The sequence below is a fragment of the Oncorhynchus tshawytscha genome, linkage group LG06, assembly GCF_018296145.1.
Source record: "Oncorhynchus tshawytscha isolate Ot180627B linkage group LG06, Otsh_v2.0, whole genome shotgun sequence".
Classification (NCBI taxonomy): Eukaryota; Metazoa; Chordata; class Actinopteri; order Salmoniformes; family Salmonidae; genus Oncorhynchus; species Oncorhynchus tshawytscha.
Window position 1 is genome coordinate 21706361 of NC_056434.1, and position 21584 is coordinate 21727944.

Consider the following 21584-nt stretch of genomic DNA (forward strand, 5'->3'; position numbering starts at 1 on the left):
GTTGTTTTGTGTCTTCTCACTTTTGTTTAATGTTTATCTTACTTGCTTTAGCAATGTAAACACGTTTCCCATACCAATAAAGCCCCTTCGAATTGAACTGAAGGGAGACAAGGAGAACCCCCTACTGATTAGGAACAAGGGCAGAGGAGAGAAGTGCCAACGCAGGATATATTATAGTACGATGTTGTCATACTAAGTCATGTGATGGAAGGACCTCCGTGAGTGAAAAAAAAAGTGTGTTGTGGCGGTGCTGGGGCAGTGAAGGAGTTACATTGCCAGGGTTGCTAGGTTACGGTTTGTCACATACCCAGACCTTGGTTGTGTCCGAATACCCATACTTGTGTCCTAAATAGTAGGCGTTTGAGTATGGAATAAATTACGTTTAAAAGTGTGCGGCATTTCAAAAATCTAGTATACTTTAAATTCCCAGATGTCAAACTAATTTCGGCTTTGACAACAGCTGATCAATTAGATATGGGGATGCGCTACCGAAATCAATGAATAGCAGGAAACAATGAAATCATGCATGACACATTCTCAGTATGCAAAAATATAATGTCTAATAGTGTGTGACATTTCTAAAATCAAGTATGATTTAAATGCCAGGATGTAATACTAATTTTGGCTCGTTTTTCCACAATGCATTGGAAAAGGTGTACTCCGAGTGATAGGCCCTAGTTCTCTTCAAGTAGCCAACGCCAAAACTAGGCTTCTTAATTGGGATTATAAACTGGGTGGTTCGAGCCCTGAATGCTAATTGGCTAAAAGCTGTGGTTATTTATGACTGTATACCACAGGTGTGACAAAACATTTATTTTTACTGTTCTAATTATGTTGGTAACCAGTTTATAATAGCAATAAGGCACCTCAGGGTTTGTGGTATATGGCCAATATACCATTGCTAAGGGCTGTATCCAGGCTCTCCAAATTGTGTCATGCCTAAGAACGGGCCTTAGCCCTGGTATATTGACCATATACCACACAACCCTCAGGTCTTATTTCTTAATTATAAAATGGGTGGTTTGAGCCCTGAAAGCTGATTGGCAGAAAGCCATGGTATATCAGACTGTATACCATGGGCATGACAAAAAAAATGTTTACTGGTCTAATTACGTTGGTAACCAGTCTATAATAGCAATAAGGCACCTCGCGGGTTTGTGTTTTATGGCCAATATACCATGACTAAGGGCTGTATCCAGGCACTCTGCGTTGTGTTGTGCAAAAACAGCCCGTGGTATATCGGCCATACCACACTTCCTCGGGACTTATTGCTTAAATATGCCCGAAGCTTGTACGGTGGTGTTTTAATGTAGGCTAAGTATATTTTGTTCTCCTTAGAATGATCACAAGTATTGCATCATAGGCTACATCTTTGAAAACAGAAGTATTTTTTATTTATTTTTCTCCAAAGTGGATTTCTGTTTTCTCACTGAAAAGTGTTTCCTGTTCTCTTGGCCTTCGTCAGAGCTTTTAAACTAAATAATAAACCATCTTTTGATTTCTGAATCTGTCGGCGCCTGGGACTCTGGAACATATGGATTGTTTTAGTTTTGTATGCTAGGCTACGTATATAATTATTTAACTTAGAGTTCAAATCAAATCAAAGTTTATTTGTCACGTGCGCCGAATACAACAGGTGTAGATCTTACAGTGAACTGTTTACTTACAGGCTCTAACCAATAGTGCAAAAAAGGTGTTAGGAGAACAATAGGTTAGTAAAGGAATAAAACAACAGTAAAAAGACAGGCTATATACAGTAGCGATGCTATAAAAGCAGTGAGGCTACATACAGACACCGGTTAGTCAGGCTGATTGAGGTAGTATGTACATGTAGATATGGTTAAAGTGACTATGCATATATGATGGACAGAGAGTAGCAGTAGCGTAAAAGAGGGGGTTGGCGGGTGGTGGGTGGCAGGTGGCGGGACACAATGCAGATAGCCCGGTTAGCATATGTGCGGGAACACTGGTTGGTCGGCCCAATTGAGGTAGTATTTGGGGGAGGGGGGGTGCACACAATGCAAATAGTCCGGGTAGCCATTTGGTTACTTGTTCAGGAGTCTTATGGCTTGGGGGAAAAAACTGTTGAGGAGCCTTTTTGTCCTAGACTTGGCACTCCGGTACCGCTTGCCATGCGGTAGTAGAGAGAACAGTCTATGACTGGGGTGGCTGGGGTCTTTGAAGTCGGATGATTACATACACCTTAGCCAAATACATTTAAATTTAGTTTTTCACAATTCCTGACATTTAATCCTAGTAAATATCCCCTGTTTTAGGTCAGTTATGAAATAAAGTTTATTTGTCACGTGCGCTGAATACAACAGGTTACAATGAAAGGCTCTAACCAATAGGATCACCACTTTATGTGAAATGTCAGAATAATAGTAGAGAGAATTATTTCTTTCAGCTTTTATATCTTTCATCACATTCCCAGTTGGTCAGAAGTTTACATACACTCAATTAGTATTTGGTAGCATTGCCTTCAAATTGTTTAACTTGGGTCAAAAGTTTCGGGTAGCCTTCCACAAGCTTCTCACAATAAGTGGAGTGAATTTTGGCCCTTTCCTCCTGACAGAGCTGGTGTAACTGTCCATTTGAAAGACCCATTTGCGTCCAAGCTTTAACTTCCTGACTGATGTCTTGAGATGTTGCTTCAATATATCCTATATCCACATAATTTTCCATCCTTATGATGCCATCTATTTTGTGAAACGCACCAGTCCCTCCCGCAGCAAAGCACCCCCACAACATGATGCTGCTTCACAGTTGGGATGGTGTTCTTCGGCTTGGAAGCCTCCCCCTTTTCCCTCCAAACATAACGATGGTCATTATGGCCAAACAGTTCTATTTTTGTTTCATCAGACCAGAGGACATTTTTCCAAAAAGTACAATCTTTGTCCCCATGTGCAGTTGCAAACCGTAGTCTGGCTTTTTTATGGCGGTTTTTGAGCAGTGGCTTCTTCCTTGCTGAGCAGCCTTTCAGGTTATGTCGATATAGGACTCGTTTTACTATGGATATAGATACTTTTGTACCTGTTTCCTCCAGCATCTTCACAAGGTCCTTTGCTGTTGTTCTGGGATTGATTTGCACTTTTCGCACCAAAGTACATTCATCTCTAGGAGACAGAACCCGTCTCCTTCCTGAGCAATATGACGGCTGCGTGGTCCCATGGTGTTTATACTTGCGTACTATTGTTTGTACAGATGAACGTGGTACCTTCAGGCATTTGGAATTTGCTCCCAAGGATGAACCAGACTTGTGGAGGTCCACAATTGTTTTCTGAGGTCTTGGCTGATTTATTTTGATTTTCCCATGATGTCAAGCAAAGAGGCACTGAGTTTGAAGGTAGGCCTTGAAATACACAGGTACACCTCCAATTGACTCAGATTATGTCAATTAGCCTATCAGAAGCTTCTAAAGCCATGACATCATTTTCTGGAATTTTCCAAGCTGTTTAAAGGCACAGTCAACTTAGTGTATGTAAACTTCTGACCCACTGTAATTGTGATACAGTGCAATAATCTGTCAGTAAACAATTGTTGAAAAAATTACTTGTGTCGTGTACAAAGTACATGTCCTAACCGACTTGCCAAATTCTATAGTTTGTGAACAAGGAATTTGTGGAGTGGTTGATTTTTTTTTTTATCGACTCCAACCGAAGTACATGTTAACTTCTGACTTCAACTGTATGTATCAAGCCTTAGCAGTCATTCTGATGTCGTTCCCAATGATCATTGCTTTAGTTTATTATGGTGCTGTCCAGCGGTTCTGAATTTGCAACGCACCAGACACGTTTTTCTGTGCAATAGCCTTTTGATTTGAAGAGTTGAAAAATGTTGGTGTGTGGTTTCACTATTAAATACACTGAGTGTACAAAATATTAGAAACACCTTCCTAATATTGAGTTGCAGCCCCTTTAGCCCTCAGAACGACCGGGCATGGACTACAAGGTGTCGAAAGCAACATGGACTACAAGGTGTCGAAAGCAACATGGACTACAAGGTGTCGAAAGCAACATGGACTACAAGGTGTCGAAAGCAACATGGACTACAAGGTGTCGAAAGCAACATGGACTACAAGGTGTCGAAAGCAACATGGAAGCAAAGGGATGCTGGCCCATGTTGACACCAATGCTTCCATACAGTTGTGTCAAGTTGGCTGGATGTCCTTTTGATGTCCATTCTTGATACACCCAGGAAACTGTTGAGCGTGAAAAACCCAGCAGCGTTGCAGTTCTTGACACACTCAAACCGGTGTACCTGGCACCTATTACCATACCCCGTTCAAAGGCACTTAAATATTTTGTCTTGCCCATTCACCCTCTGAATGGCACACATACACAATACATGTCTCAATTTTCTCAAGGCTTTAAAATCCTTCTTTAACCCGTCTGTCTCCTCCCCTTCATCTACATTAATTGAAGTGGATTTAACAAGTGACATCAATAAGGGATCATAGCTTTCACCTGGATTCACCTGGTCAGTCTACTGTATGTCATGGAAAGAGCTGTGTTCCTAATGTTTTGTACACCCCGTGTATGGAACCAAATGATCCGTTTCTGTCTTCAGTCCTTTTTAAATAGGATAGATGAGCTATATGCTCTACTACGGTGTAGGCTAAATGTGATAGTCTGCCTATAACCAGCATGATTCTTTTCAAAGATTGGAAATGAGCAATGACCAGGCTGGTTAATGTGATGCATGTCTGTTGAATTTGGAAAAATCCACCTGCATTCGACCCCGCCCCACCTACTCAGGCAGCCAGGAGCCGCTACTGTGTTGCGGCCTTGGCGTACTGCATTATTTTTACTAAGCAGTACTTGCTAAATAGAATGCAACAATGAGTAAATGGTGTGCAGTTTAAGTATGTAGTACGCAAGTATGGGTATTCGTACACGGCCCTTGTGATATCAGTCATTTTCTGGCACCTCTCGCTCCATTTGAACAGAGCATGCAGAGTACATAGAGCAAGATAATGAAGGACCATCATACTCTACTCTCATGTATAGAGATACAGAATTTGACTCTTTGACCATACCTTGCTCTATGACCATGCTGGTTTGTTAGGGTATGAAATCAGGTGTTGTACGCACACTTGTGTTGCTTTCAAGCACATGTGATTTAAAGATACATTTACCAGACATCTAACAGCTTTAACATACTGTATACGTTGGCTATGTATCTAGGGAAATCAAGTCATGTCAGGCGAGGTAACAGGTCAATAGGCTGGATCAGAATTCCTTTATCTGAGAATGTAAATGAGCCAACTGAATGGAAAGACTCATTTGTACAGAGAGTGAGCAACAGGGTATAGGACACTGTGTCAGAACCATAGAGGAGTCTGTATGAAGACTGTCTGGCTATATGAAGGGCTTGGCAGAATACCACTGACAGACATTTAAGCTCACTCTCTCTCTCTCTCTCTCTTTCTCTTTCTCTCTTTCTCTCTCTCTCTCTCTCTCTCTCTTATTTATCATAATGATCTGAAAACCATTCTGTTGTCTTGTTTTGATAATGGCTTTACTACGCTGTCATGCTACATACTGTACAAGCAGTACCTTAATGCAAAGGCACTTAGAAGTCTGTTAGCAAAACTTTACATTGCATTATCTTAGGTACTGATGTATTTTATATGTTTTTGTATTAAAATGTGTTTTATTAGTGTGCTATCAAATGTTAATTGTTGTCACACTGTACAGACCCTTTTAATAACACACGCCTTGTTCTTGTTAGCAGAGCTTTATATGACTTATTGTAGTTTTCAAGGGTAGACATAGAGGGCAGTAGTGGCCTGCATAAATTCTACCTGTATTGTAACACTGACTGACCAAAAAGTACAAAGCATTTAGATCATCTACAACTCATAATCACCAAAGATAAATACACAGAAAGCAGCCAAAGCTTTCTGACACAGTTGCCGGGGATTGAGAGGCAGCTCTCTGGTGCGTCGCAGTCCAGTAGTCACCGACACTGCATGATTGCAGGAGGTTGGCCTCTCATATTTCCCACTAAACCTCTGGCTCAGATCCCAAATGATCTGTCCATTGAAGCGAGTCACCCTCCCTCCCTGGCTGCCACCCTCACTACTCTGAGGGCACACGTTAGCCATAGAGAAGGCCGGGCAAATTGGTTAAAACATCTTGAAGGTCATACACACACAAGGTCTTTTAGTATATCATGTCAACCACGTAAAAAAGGGTCTAGAGAGACGATATTAACAACTACAGACAAGAAGTGATACAACAATAGCTTGCTCCTACAAATATTTTTTAATGACAGTTGCCAGATCCCTTTGTTCCACCACAATGCTCCACTTCCTGAGGGTCAACTCCAGAAAAGTGCTTTGTAGTTCGTGGAGCTTGAATTTATAACCCCCATTGTGAGGGACAGATTTGTTTGGGGTCCTTTTGTGGGGCTCGTAGTTAGTGATTAGGAGGACCTGACAGGATATAGACTCGGCCAGGGTAATCTATGGGAATCTAGGGGTGGCAGGTCAACAGTGACCCAGATCATTCAAAGGCTCTTCTGATTTTCTTAGGCAAGTCCTTGATGGTACGTGACCCCTGGCAGTGGTGCTTTTCTCCTCAGAGGGGGAGGTGAAAGGAGCCTGCGTGGCTCTTTGACATCCCAGCGGGGACCATGTAATCCAGGGGCTCGTCAATACTAATCCTGGTCTCCCCTGTTACAAAGACCCTGGACACATTTACCCTACACAACATTCCCCCACCATAGAGATGATGAGTTAGCAAGAGAGTAAACAAAAATGCATGCACGCACACCCACACGCAAATATCCCCCACCACACACATAGTCACAAACACACGCATGCACACACACAAACACACACTCTCACAATGGGGACACTCCAAAACCCAATTGTTAAGTTACTGACTGTTTGGTTAAGCAGAGAAAAGATACAGAAATATTTTTTTTTCTAATTCACGAAAACTAAACCCTACTCTGGTTGGGTGCCCAAGCCCTGTTAGAGGTCAAGGGTCCAGTCTGTAACATCTGAGTTGGTTTCTCCATCTCCCTGTTGCACATTGAGCCATGAGAGTTGAAATTAAGTTCAAGATATAATGTGCTGTAGTTTTGTCCCAAGCCTAGACAAAGTGTCCGGTTGCCTCTTTCAATTGTAGTTTTGTTGAGGGGAAGAGAAATACACTTCCGATTTAGGACTTGATGTTGTTCACTGTTTCTCTAGCAGTCTTGAATAGAAATAGAATAAGCAATAGTTTTAAGAGAGTATTTAGTGAGGTCATGTTTGACTCAGGTTATGTAGATGCTTTCTTCTCCAGGTGGGCTTGGAAACCTACCTTCCCATCTCAAAAGTCAACCTTACAATAACTTATTTTCTTGCATTCTAAACGTCTAGCTAAATTGCTCTCCATAATTTTTCATCTTACTCTTTTGTTGGCATTACCCTTTCAGCTATTGTTCCTGCGGTTTTCGTTCTTTTCATTGTCACCTCAATTGTAGCATTTTGAAAGGAGATGGTTACTTATCTTTCCTTGAGTAAATATCCCAGGGAGAATTGGACTGGTTACCCTCCATTAGCTTATAGGGCTCTGACTGAGACTTCAAAGCTGCAGGTTCAAGCCCCTCAGTCTTAGGAACATGATGGGATCACATATTACAAAAGAGAGACACAGGTGGTGTGTTCTTCAAACAATAAAACAATGTAGCGTATTATTGGTTCTTCCTCACTTTCCCTTGGAAACCTGTCAGAACCTGTAAATGGATTTAGTTTAGCTAATGGTCTCTTTCCACACCTTGAGAATGAAGGTAGAATGAATTGGTTGAACAATATCCCATGGTCTTTCCCATGGATATGCTTTGTATTTTTCAAAAAAATTATTCCAATCATCCATAACTGAGTTTTCTGAACCAACATAAAATATTGTGTTGAAACATCATTGAGTTCATAGAGTTCGTCATAGAGTTGTGTCCATCTGGTGCACTAATGTAGGTAGGAGAGAAAGGATTTAGGAACACATCTGTTTACTGTACCTTACTATACAGCACACATACTGTATAATCACCATACAGCACACATACTGTATAATTTCTCTGTCAAATGGCCTTGTCTTGTGTATTATTCGGGTTTAAAAGATACTTGACACAGATGTAGAGAAGTGACGTGAGCCTGAAACTCGACCACACCATGGGGCATGGCTCTTGAGTTTCTATGTACCACGGAAGAGATTATGACGCTAAACCAGCCGTGTCCGAGTGTTTACATCCTAGCTGATTCCAAACACCAAAGCCTTCTCTTGCGTATCGTTAACGCTTATCGTTAACGCCGGCCGCCCAAAGTCTCGTCAGCACCCCGTTGCTGAGTCGACCTAATCCCACCCAACGCTGATCCTTCTCCATACAAAACACTCTCTTAATGGGCACATTTGTGGTGGAGGGGAAATCAGTATAGACTGGAATATAATGGTGGTCTTCTGATGATATGGAGGATTTAACACACCTCTACGTCTATGGATTAATCTACACAACAATGGTGGCCAGCATGGTTATGGTCCATGTGGTAGTACAGTACAGTATGCACATTAATCTTCTTGAGTTTCGGGTTTCCTGGACCCAGATTAAGCCTATTCATGTCCAACGGGGATTCTCCATTGAGCATTCTTTTGTCCAAGTGTAGGCTTAATCAGGGTCCTGGAAAACGGGGCCCTTATGTGCTTTTTCACCTCCAATTTGTTAATAGGAGGAGACTTTTGTTGTCTGACATGGGGGGATTCTTCACAGTTTGATATGTAAAATCACCCTTGCACAATCTTCAAAAACGTTTAGATTTCTAATCCAGCCATGCTTTCCTGTACCTGAACCCCATGCTGTCTCCAGAGAAAGGGTAATGTCTTTCAATAGGCCAACAGTCAATCAGATGTTCACATTTGCATCTTTGGAAAACATAGCACATAAAGAAAGGCTTGTAGTTGAGCAAACCAAGGGACCCATTTTCCACAGCCTGGCTGTCATCTCAAAGACAGAGGTGTTTTGGAGCAAGGTGTTTTTGACTGCTGTGGTGCTGCTTTGAACTGTTCTTCTGCCCATATATCCATTCTGTAAAGTTGTTGTATAATTGCTCTTATAGTAGAGAAATGAACCGAAACCCAATACTTTACAAGAAGGATGTTTAAAATACCCAGAGCATGCTGCTAAATTATCAGTGTGGATGCTTTTAACTTCAATAAACATCTTTGTCATGGAAGTGCTGTAATTGACGAGTAGATCAAAAGCACAGCCAGCAGTGGTACCAGAAGTGTCAGCCAGGCCAGTATAGAGACAGAGCTGCAGTAGGACTGCTGGGAACATGCCTGGGTTCAGGAGATAATCGGCCTTAGGATATCATTACTGTAGCTGAATGAGGTGCAAATCCTCCTCTAACCTGGCCAATCTGTAGATGTGTTATGAGAAATCTCTGGGAGGACTAAAGATAGGTTAAAGTTGTCATAGGTGAGTCAGAATGTCTTCAAAAAATCCTATTCATTAGAGTTAATCTGTGCTACGTCTGTGTGTCTCAGTTCCTGTCATTCCCGTAAAGAAGCAGTCAACCGGAGATTCACCTCCATTATCTTTTATGCTCATCACGTGATGTTTAGACAACATAACTACCATGGTCTGTGTTTTACCATTTCCCAGAAGTTGAGAGGTTGTTACACACGTGGTCACAAGAATGTAAATGGTGCCATTCACAACCACTTCAAAGTGTGGGTTAGTGTAAGTTATGGTCAGTCAGCCAATTTCCTCAGAGTGTAGACTGGAGATGAATCGCATTGAATGGCCTGTCCTGCTCTAGCCCCTCCAGTCAGTCTTTCAGCCCCTTAGCTCTTCTGCTCTGTCTGAGGCAGTAGACACACCCTGTCATTGCTACTCTGTCATTGCTACTGGCTGTGAGAGTGTGCAGATCCATGGCTAGCTCTGGGCATAAACGCTGTCGCTTTAGGCCCCAGATCCCCCCCAAAACAAATATATATGTTTTTTAGAAACTCAGTCAGGGTTTTAACTTATTGTTGAGAATTAGAATAGTAGAATACACAAGGTGCAAGTTTGGTAGTGCATCATGCATTTTCTCTTGTCAATCACTGACAGTCACTCAATTATCCATGTCAGCTAACAATTTTTAGATGGGTAAATTAGTCTAGCCAACTAAACTTGTAATAATCATAGCCGAGTACCGACCGGGCATGCAGGGCACATGTCCAGGGGCCCTGACCTCCAGGCGGACAGTTGCAGTGAATTAGCTTTAAAACTGAAAAACGTTCTCTACACCGCATGGCAAAATGTGTAGAATTGCATGAAATGTGTTATAAAATTGCAAGATTTTCTCTACGCCCCATGGCAAAATGTGTAGAATTGCATGAAATGTGTTATAAAATTGCAAGATTTTCGATACACCGCATGGCAAAATGTGTAGAATTGCATGAAATGTGTTATAAAATTGCAAGATTTTCTCTACGCCCCATGGCAAAATGTGTAGAATTGCATGAAATGTGTTATAAAATTGCAAGATTTTCTCTACGCCCCAATTCAAAATTTGTAGAACTGCAGGAAATGTACTTTAAAACGTAAATGTTTCTCTCTGCTGTCAATTGGGGGCCACTAATTGGGGGCCACCGCAATTTGTTTTACGGTAGCTCCCCAAAATGTTTTACCATGTCATCATCAATCAAAGTTTGTACTGACAGATGTAGCCTATTGAATATAACTATAAAGTATGCATAAAATGCATCCTCCAATTGAAACGTCTGGCTATGCCCACACATATTGTCTCAAGAACATGTTATGTTCATACCGTCAAACGCCAAGTTTGTCACGCCTGCTCCCGCTCTCCCTCCCTGTCGCTTGATGGTGCCTGGTTGCCCAGCACTACGCACTCCTGCCACCATCATTACACACCCCTGCTTCCCTGTCCAAATGGCATCTGCATGCCAATCATTTGATCTCAATCAATTTAATTGGAATTTGCATTTAGATCTTCCTGAATGACGAATGAGCGAATTAGTGCAGATGGTGTTAACAAACTATTAACCTTTCTTGTCTTTTGTTTCTGTTGAGTTTTGGCTGCAAAAGGCTAGAGCCGGCACTGTACAGATCCTATCAGTATCAGGAATGTCTTGCAGCCACGCTGCTGGACAGGACAGGGGTTTATTTATTAGCTGCTCCTAATTGCACTGGACGCCTCTCGTTTCCTGGTTGTTAGAGACAGGGGAGGGCTCCAGATCTGAGCCCCAAGATAACAGAGAATGTTAGAACGCTATAACCAGGACTCTGGACCACGAGCAGAAATGTACATTAGGAACACCTTCCTAATATTGAGTTCCACCACCTTTTGCCCTCAGAACAGCCTCAATTTGTCGGGGCATGGACTCTACAAAGTGTCGAAAGCGTTCCACAGGGATGCTGGCCCATTTTGACACCAATGCTGGATGTTCTTTGGGTGGTGGACCATTCTTGATACACATGAGAAACTTTTGAGCGTGAAAAACCCAGCAGCATTGCAGATCTTGACACACTCAAACCAGTGCGCCTGGCACCTACTACCATATCCAGTTCAAAGGCACTTAAATCTTTTGACTTACCCATTCACCCTCTCTCTGAATTGTACACATACACAATCCATGTCTCAATTGTCTCAAGGCTTAAAAATCATTCTTTAACCTGTCTCCTCCCCTTTATCTACACGGATTAAAGTGGATTTAGCAGGTGACATAAATAAGGGATCATAGCTTTATCTGGATAGTCTATGTCATGTAAAGAGCAGGTGTTCCTAATGTTTTGTACATATTAGTAAATTAACAGATGCTGTTATCCAGAGCCACTTACAGGGGCAATTATGTTTAGGTGCCTTGCTTAAGGGCACATCAACCAATGATTCCCCTAGTTGGCTCAGGGATTCGAACCAGTGAACCTTCAACCATTTTTAGATTGACATTTTTGGCATTTAGCGGACGCTCTTATCCAGAGCGACGTACGGTTAGTGCATCCATCTTAAGATAGCTAGGTGGGACCATTCCATATCACAGGCATAGTAACTACACCTTTCCTCAACACAGTAGCTATCAGCAAAGTCGAAGCTAGAAGGAGGGGGGGTCAAGTGCAAGTGCTGATTCAGGAACTATTTTTTTGGGGGGGGGGCGTTGTTGGGGTGAGGAAGGGGACTATTTAAGATACTCTTTGAAGAGGTGTTTCAGGTGCTTTTGGAAGATGGGTAGGGACTCTGCTGTCCTAACTTCATGAGGTGCCAGGACAGAGAAGAGCTTGGACTGGTGGTGCATGTGTCATCCTCATCCTCAGATGTTCAATGTCTCTCACGACAACTGTAGCCTAAACGTATTTCGTCCTCCAGTCAGACTAGTCATAGCAAAGCAGATCATTATCTGTCGTAAGCACATAATATCCCCTCTATAGAGCCATGCTTTACACTCACCCTCAGGGACCAAGGAAGACAAATTGAGGTGTTGTGGCCCTTAGAGATCTCATGTATCAGCTGTGCTTTAAAGGCCCAATGCAGCCATTTTTATATCAAAATGAAATAATTTCTGGGTAACAATGAAGTACCTTAATGTAATAGATTTCCATTCAAATTGTCCAAAATATTTTTTATAACAGTACTGAGGATGACAGCACACATGATATCGGAAAGAGAGAGAGCAGAGAACATCAAACCCAGACCTCTCAGTGATTACATTCCACTTATTCTTGAGGACTAACAGTTCTGTCATTGGCCATTTGTTCAAGACGTTTGGGCTTTATCTAAATTTACAGGCCAGTAACTTTTATCATGGATGTGTTTCAGCAACAAAGCAAATAAATGTGGGACTGTTGCAGTCTGCTTCCTGCATGGGTTTGTTTATTAGCTTGCTCATATCTTTGTTTGGGTCCCCCTGACCTCTCTGCCAAAGCACCGGGTCACATATGCCCTTTCTGTTTGAGGATGTGTTCCAAAACTGGAACTGAATCAATGCAGACCTCAGTGAACTCGGAGAAAAAACAAACAGGCCAGGTTAGATAGCTTAAGTACATTTCTACAAGACAACAAAATCCTTTCCATGACTGATTATGACTATCATATGACTTTGAAGTTTCCTGACACTTTGGTTATTCTTGTTGTTTGAAGTTGCTTGTTCCTTATAACCTTATTTACATAATTTAGACCGCAGTGAACTCTGAGAAGAAACAAACAGCAACATCTGATGTTAATGTCTGGTGTCAAGATTACAAGAAATCTACATTCTTTACAGGATTAATTATGGCTATCATACTTTTTACATAGGCTAGATCGGCGTCATAAGTATTCAGACCTCTTGACTTTTTCCACATTTTTTTATGTTACACCCTTATTCTATAATGGATTAAATTGTTTTTTTCCCCCTCGTCAATCTACACACAATACCCCATAATGACAAAGCAAAAACAGGTTTTTAGACATTTTTGAAAAGTTAATAAAAATAAAGAGCTGAAATATCACGTCCATAAGTATTTAGACCCTTTACTCAGTACTTTGTTGAAGCACCTTTGGCAGCGATTACAGCCTCGAGTCTTCTTGGGTATGACACTACAAGCTTGGTACACTTGGATGTGGGGAGTTTCTCCCATTCTTCTCTGCATATCCTCTCAAGCTCTGTCAGGTTGGATGGGGAGCGTCGCTGCACAGCTATTTTCAGGTCTCTCCAGAGATGTTCGATCGAGTTCAAGTCCGGGCTCTGGCTGGGCCACTCAAGGACATTCAGAGACTTGTCCTGAAGCCACTCCTGCATTGTCTTGGCTATGTGCTTAGGGTCGTTGTCCTGCTGGAAGGTGAACCCTTGCCCCAGTCTGTGGTCCTGTGCGCTTTGGAGCAAGTTTTTATCAAGGATCTCTCTTTACTTTGCTCTGTTCATCTTTCCCTTGATCCTGACTAGTCTCCCAGCCCCTGCCGCTGAAAAACATCCCCACAGCAAGATGCTGCCACCACCATGCTTCACCTTAGGGATGGTTCCAGATTTTCTCCAGATGTGACGCTTGGCATTCAGGCCAAAGAGTTCAATATTGGTTTCATCAGACCAGAGAATCTTGTTTCTCATGGTCTGAGAGTGCATTTTGGCAAACTCCAAGCGGGCTGTCATGTGCCTTTTACTGAGGAGTGGCTTCCGTCTGGAGACAATCAGGATCTTGGTCACCTCCCTGACCAAGGCCCTTCTCCCCCGATTGCTCAGTTTGGCCGAGCGGCCAGCTCTAGGAAGAGTCTTGGCGGTTACAAACTTATTCCATTTAAGAATGATGAAGGCCACTGTGTTCTTGGGGAGCTTCAATGCTGCAGAATTTTTTGGATGTCCTTCCCCAGATCTGTGCGACCTTATATAGACAGGTGTGTGCCTTTCCAAATCATGTCTAATCAATTGAATCTACCACAGGTGGACTCTAATCAAGTTGTAGAAACATGTCAACTATGATCAATGGAAACAGGATGTACATGAGCTCAATTTCAAGTCTCATAGCAAAGGGTCTGAATAATTATGTAAATAAGTTATTTCTGTTTTATATTTTAATAAATTAGCAAAAAATTCAAAACATCTGTTTTCACTTTGTCATTATGGGCTAATGTGTGTAGATTGAGGAGGAAAAATATGAATTTAATCCATTTTAGAATACGGCTGTAACCTAACAAAATGTGGAAAAGGTAGAAGGGTCTGAATACTTTCCGAATGCACTGTAGATAAATGTATGGCTCTGATTTAGATTAGGTGTATTTCAATGGCAAGCTAGGCTCTGTAGTTCGGTGTGTGTGTGTGTGTGTTTGTATGTATGTGTGTGTGTGTAGTCAGAGTTTCTTTTATATTTGTCTCCACCTGCTTGTGAAAGTTATAGAAAAATAGACAAATGGTTCACAGGTCGATGATTACTCGATGCTGTTTTACATTTTAGATCTAAGATTCTTAATTAAAGAACACATCGTAGAGAATATGGAAAAAGATTAGTCAGAGTTGGTTGCATTTCAAAAATACCGTACTGCAGGGAACGGAATGGTGCAGCCACAGGTGGTCCAAAGAAATACAGTGTCTTGTTTACACACAAACTTCTCATAGCTGCTGGTCCAAACTAGACCTGCTGTTGTAAAGTTACCATTTCCTATTAGAAATGTATTTTTCACTCATGTAGGACATATCTGAGAGCTTGTCTTGTCTCCCATTGCTGACCTTTCAGATAGACTACAAGGATGTAAATGCAAGTTTCCATTGTTTGTAATTTGATGGCATACTGTACATGATGTAATCTTAACATTTAACATCCCTGGCTAGAGGCTAGAGGGGGGGAGGACTTCTGCCTGTGGAATAAAATGCATTCCCCGGTTTTATTTGTTTTACCTTACATCGGATGGGATTCCCCTCTTATTTAAATCCAATAATTACTTAATCCTGGATGTCAAAACTATTTCCATTATTGTCACACCCCTGATTCTGTTTACTCCAGTGCAGGAACACACTCCCAAGGCCTTTGTTAGCTCAGCTCACTTGTCAACATTCATAACCACAGCCGTTACGTCCATCCCAAGGGATATGCCTCTGATCTCAGGATAGATTGCCTACTTGGCAATATTTCCTTAACTGAATATTTTAAGGTTTAATGCATAATTAAGTGTTTCAGAGATGTTGTTTGTGTTTATTTTCCATGTTGGTTAAATGTGCCAAGAAATGAGTTGTGAATTACTGAGTGGTATGTAGAGCGATTGTGCTCTCGAGGTTCTTAAAAATACAATGCAGAGAGTCTGTGATACGAAAAACAAGCAAACAAAAAGTACATCTGGCCCAATGCCAGCATTTATGAGGAGTTAAGTTGTATTTTTGTAATGAGAACATTGTTTCTTATAGTAAATAGGATGCAATGTTTAGTCTTTATTTATGTAACTATCACTCTAAATTGTGGAAAATCCCTTCAGGCTTCAGAGAGCTAATTAAACATTTAAGACTTTAACTGTCTTGTGTCTCTTGTAAATGCAGCTAGTGATGCACATAACTAATAGCACTTATTCATGTGGCACTTACCAATTCTAAGAGAAGCTACTTAGATTGTACAAGTTACATTGTACACCACCAGTAATGGAGTGTCACAATTAAAATAACCTGTTAGTGCTTTTTAAGCATAATCCGTCTCCTTTCACAAATGTTGAGGTGTATTGTTAAGGTCTTGGGTTTGTGGTTTGAGCAACCATTGATTGGGTGTGAAATTACGGGCTAGTTCTATTCACCATCACATTTTGCCTGTAACATTATCTCGTTTCCTCACTTTTGTGGCGGTGCATTCTTTTGTATATCCGGCACGCTTGCTGATGTAGAGGTCAAGTGGGTTTAGGTTGGGATAAAAGCACTAACTCAGAGTTAAAGCTTAAAGGTCATTGATGGGTCCGCTCCAAGAGGCTTTGCTGATTCCAACACTGAGAGGTTCCATTTCTGCAGATGGAAGGCAATGTAGCGTGTGATATGATAGTTGTAAGGGTGGGAGACGATGATGGTGGTTGTTGCTTTGTGTTTATGACAGAACCTCAAAACAATGACCACCACCTTTTTGAATGAAGATCGCACCTGGAAGGAACTTGAAAAATAATGAATAAAGCTGTACATATCTACTTACAGGCTCATGTCTTGGTATCCTCCAGCAATGTCATCACTTCCTAAACCACTCCTTACTGTCTGTCCCCTAGCTATGGAAAAGCTATTTAACAAAAGCTTCCTTTCAAACGTAACAAAATGAAATATCCTTTGCTTTTGTCAGCTAAGAGTTTGATAAATAAATATTTGCTATCGTCCTGTATACACCCCCTGTGAGTTTTTACAGTACAGTAGAGTAACACTACGGTACATACAGTGTGTCTCACAGCTCTAAAGACTAACCAGATGGAGAGAGAGTAGGCTGGCAGAGCTGTCGTGATGCCCAGTCTTCCTCCAGGACTTGCCTTGAATGTTTCCTGCCCCCTCTCAATTCAATGTAAAGGGTTTATTGGCATGGGAAACATATGTTTACATTGCCAAAGCAAGTGAAATAGATAATAAACAAAATTGAAATAAACAATCAGAAATTAACAATAAACATTACACTCACAAAAGTTTCAAAAGGATAGAGACATTTCAAATGGTATATTATGGCTATGTACAGTGTTATATTATGTCTCTCTCACTCTATGCTGTAAATAGCTTCACTAAAGTCATTACTTGCTGGACCAATTCAGCATGTTTTCACAAGATCTTAATAAGTAGTTTACATTTTAAAGAAACAATCACGCAGCACAGGGCCTGTGTGACATCTGCGATAGAGAGAAAGAGAAAGGGAGAGAGAGAGGAACAATGGAGTTCCTGCGCCACATTCCCCAGGGTTCCTGTGGAGGAGCAGCTAGCAGTGGCCAGGCCCAGGACTGTCACACCCTGACCTGTTTCACTTGTCTTGTGCTTGTCTCCACACCCCCCACCAGCTGTCTCCTATTTTTCCCCATTATCCTCTGTTTATTTATACCTGCGTTTTCTGTTTGTTTGTTGCCAGTTCGTCTTGTGTCGAGGAAATTCAGTACTGAGAGAGACTCTGTCATTTCTTCAAACAATCATCTTTATTTAATATTGATTAATTATTGCAATATTGTGGCTGGTCGTCCTCTCACCCTTGAGTGTTGGACCGAGTAACCTATCCTTTACACAAAGGCAGAGTACTCCATATAGCTGACACTAACAATGCTCAGTAATGGTTAGTTCGACCCCCCTCATACAGAACAAGGAGCATCATAAGCCACTCTGGGTTCATCCTGTTGTTATCTGCACGTGGGTTGTTGTCTTAAACCCACCCTGGCTTAGTTTTCCAGATGCAAGGATGATTTTGAGACAATGAGGGATTGTTCTACTCCTAAGCTATCTCTAGTAAAACACATTCTTGTCTATGCAATGCAGTCTTTAACTCATTTTTCAGCTCAAGCCATATCTTGTGACCATATGCCCAGGTTAGCTGCAGGGAACTAGAGTGGAGCCCATGAAAACACAGAATTAAACAGAACAGAAATGTCCTATTTGTTAAGTATTCATTTCTAACTATTAAAATCAAACAAACCAGGTAAATATGTATACAGGGAGTCTCCCAGCTCCCATTACTCATACTCTTCTCCATGCTATATTGTTGTGTGGCGCCCGGTCGAAATCTCTCTGGGTGCTCGTGGACTCTTGGGCCGACGAGAGCTTTATGGACACTACCCTGGTGTCAGTGCTGGGTATCTCCATACAACTCCTCTCCATTCCCATGGACGCCAGAGCATGGGACGGACACTCTATTGGCAGGGTCACTCACAGTACGATTCCAATTAACCTGCGAGTGTCAGGGTTGCTGACACAGGTTGCTGCTCATTGAATTTCCTAATTCACCTGTGGTTTTGGAATTGCCGTGGCTCCAGAGGCACAGCCCCCTGGTCGACGGGGCTATGGGTTCTATCCTGGGTTGGAGCCTGTTCTGCAATGCGCATTGCCTTAAGGAAATGCAGCCCGCCCCTGGATGTCTTCCTGCGGGGTTGGGTAAAGCCCCAGAGCTCTCCACTGTTCCCGCGGAGTATCAGGACCTCAGAGAGGTTTTCAACAAGGCCCGCACCACATCTCTTCCTCCGCATCGACCCTATGACTGTGTCATTGACCTCTGGCACTACACTGCCTCGTGGGCAGCTTTATTCCCTGTCTGGTCCGGAGACCAAGATCATGGAAGGGTACATTGAGGACTTTCTGAGGGCAGGGTTAATTCGTCCTTCTTCCTACCCTGCTGGCGCAGGGTTCTTCTTTGTGGAGAAGAAGGACAACACCCTGCGACCGTGTATTGACTACCAGGGCCTTAATGACATTACCCGCTACCACTCCTCTCCTCAGCTTTTGAGCCTCTCCAAGGGGCTACCGTATTCTCGAAGTTGAACTTTCGGAATGCCTACCATCTGGTTCGGATACGGGAAGGAGATGAATGGAAGGAGACAAATGGAAGGAGACGAATGGAAGACAGCATTTAACACAGCTAGCGGGCACTACTAAGTATCTGGTTATGCCATTTGGACTGACCAACGCCCCCGCAGTGTTCCAGGCTCTGGTCAATGATGTGCTCTGTGACATGTTGAACCGGTTCGTGTTTGTATACCTTGATGGCATCCTTGTATTTTCCTATTCGGTTCAGTAGCATGTTCTCCACGTACGACAAGTCCTCCAGCACCTCCTGGAGAGCCAGCTGTTTGTTAAAGCGAAGAAATGTGAGTTCCATCGTTCCACTATCACCTTTCTGGTATATGTCATTGCTGCAGGGAACATTCAGATGGATCCTGACAAGGTGAGAGCGGTGGTGGATTGGTCCCAACCTACATCCAGAGTGCAGCTGCAATGTTTCCTGAGATTTGCTCATTTCTACCGCCGCTTCATTCGGGGCTACAGCACCCTGGCGTCCACCCTCTCAGCACTCACCTCACCCAAGGTTCCGCTCACGTGGTCCCCAGCTGCTGACCGGGCATTTTCGGATCTCAAGCATTGGTTCACTACAGTCCCCATCTTAATCTATCCGGACCCATCCCATCAGTTCGTGGTGGAGGACGACGCCTCAGATGTTGGAGTGGGGGCCCAGCGTTCTACCCAGCGTTCTGCTCAGCGTTCTGCCCAGCGTTCTGCCCAGCGTTCTGCCCAGGACCAAAAGCTGCATCCCTGTACTTTCCTTTTCCATCGTCTTAATCCTGCGGAGGGGAACTATGATGTTGGTAACTGGGAATTTCTTGCGGTCAAGATAGCACTGGAGGAATGGAGACACTGGCTAGAAGGGGCGGAACTTCCATTCCTATTGTGGACCGACCATAAAAATCTGGAATATCTCCACACTGCCAAGCGTCTCAACTCAAGGCAGGCTTTTTGGACTCTGAAGTTCACTCTTTTCAATTTCACCATCTCCTACCGCCCTGGGTACACGAATGTGAATTCTGACGCACTCTCTCACTTGTAAAGCTCCGCTGCTACTCTGTCTGACCCAGAGACCATCCTCCTGCCGGGTCCTGGCGTTCCTCCGACAACATTTTTGGTGGCCCACTATGGTTTCTGACGTCTCCGCATTCGCCGCCGCATGCACGGTGTGTGCTCAGAATTAGACTCCGCAGCAAGCTCCAGCCGGCCTCCTTCAACAACCCCTTGTTCCTCATCGCCCCTGGTCCCATATATCCCTAGACTTTGTCACTGGTCTCCCTCCGTATGATGGCAACACCATCCTTACGGTGGTGGATCGGTTTTCCAAAGCCACCCATATCATCCCCCTTCCCAAGTTACCCTCAGCCAAGGAGATGTCCCAACTGGTACAACATGTCTTCCGAATCCATGGACTTCCGGTCAACATAGTCTCCGTACTTGGTCCTCAGTTCTCATCCCGATTCTGGAAGGCGTTCTGCACCCTCATTGGGTCGTCGGCCAGCCTATCCTCCGGGTTCCATCCTCAATCTATCGACCAGTTGGAGCCTGCCAATCAGGACCTGGAGACGACTCTTCGGTGCCTCGTCTCTGCCAACTCCACCACCTGGAGCCAGCAACTCATGTGGGTGGGGTATGCCCAGAACACCCTTTCCTGCTCGGCCACTGGTCTCTCGCCCTTCGAGTGCTCTGTGGGTTATTAGCCCCCGCTCTTCACTGAGCAAGTGGAAGAGGTCAACATACCCTTGGCTCAGATGTTTGTCCGTCGCTGTCGGTGTACCTGGAAGAGAGCCAGGACCCCAGTTCCCCACTATCGTCTTGGGCAGAGGGTATGGCTCTCCACTCGGGATCTGCCCCTCCGGCTGGAGTCCCGTAAACTTTCCCCCCGCTTTATCGGCCCTTTCCCCATCTCTAAAGTCCTTAGCCCCACTGCTGTTCATCTTCTGTTGCCCCACACCCTCCGTATACATCCTACATCTCACAGCCCTTTGTCTCCTGTTTCCAGGGCCACCCCTCTTGCCCTTTGCCTGGCCCTTTGTATAATAAATATTCTGAGTATCGAACTATCCGCCTGCTGTGTCCTGAATTTCAGTATAAAGCAGTGCCTGTAACCTTTGAGGAATGACTTAAACAAGGACAATATGAGAAATGTTGAATAACAGTCAAAAGTTAGTAGTGGTAACTAACTAATTAATGGCTAATTACTATACTGGACTCATGGTAGTACTGTACATCTCATAATGTGACCTGTTTCCCTGAGCCTTGGTCGAGGAGTCCTCCCGGCCTCCCGTTCGTTCCTCGTCTCGGCAGCCTGCCTGTGTGTGGGGAGGGAGGGAGGGAGGGAGGGAGGGAGGGAGGGAGGGAGGGGAGAGAGAGAGAGAGAGAGAGAGAGAGAGAGAGAGAGAGAGAGAGAGAGAGAGAGAGAGAGAGAGAGAGAGAGAGAGAGAGAGAGAGAGAGAGAGAGAGCCCCTGTGCAGGGGCCGCCCCCTCTGACATCACCGGGGCCCCCGCATCCCTGGGAAGTTGAGCATGTGAGCTTCCCCTGGTCATTAGGGAAAGGGCTTGAAAAGACTGTCACCAGGAAGGAGATAAGCCGTGAGGGGCGCAGTAATAAGGCCCGGAATAATAGGCCTTCTGTGGAGAGCCACCACG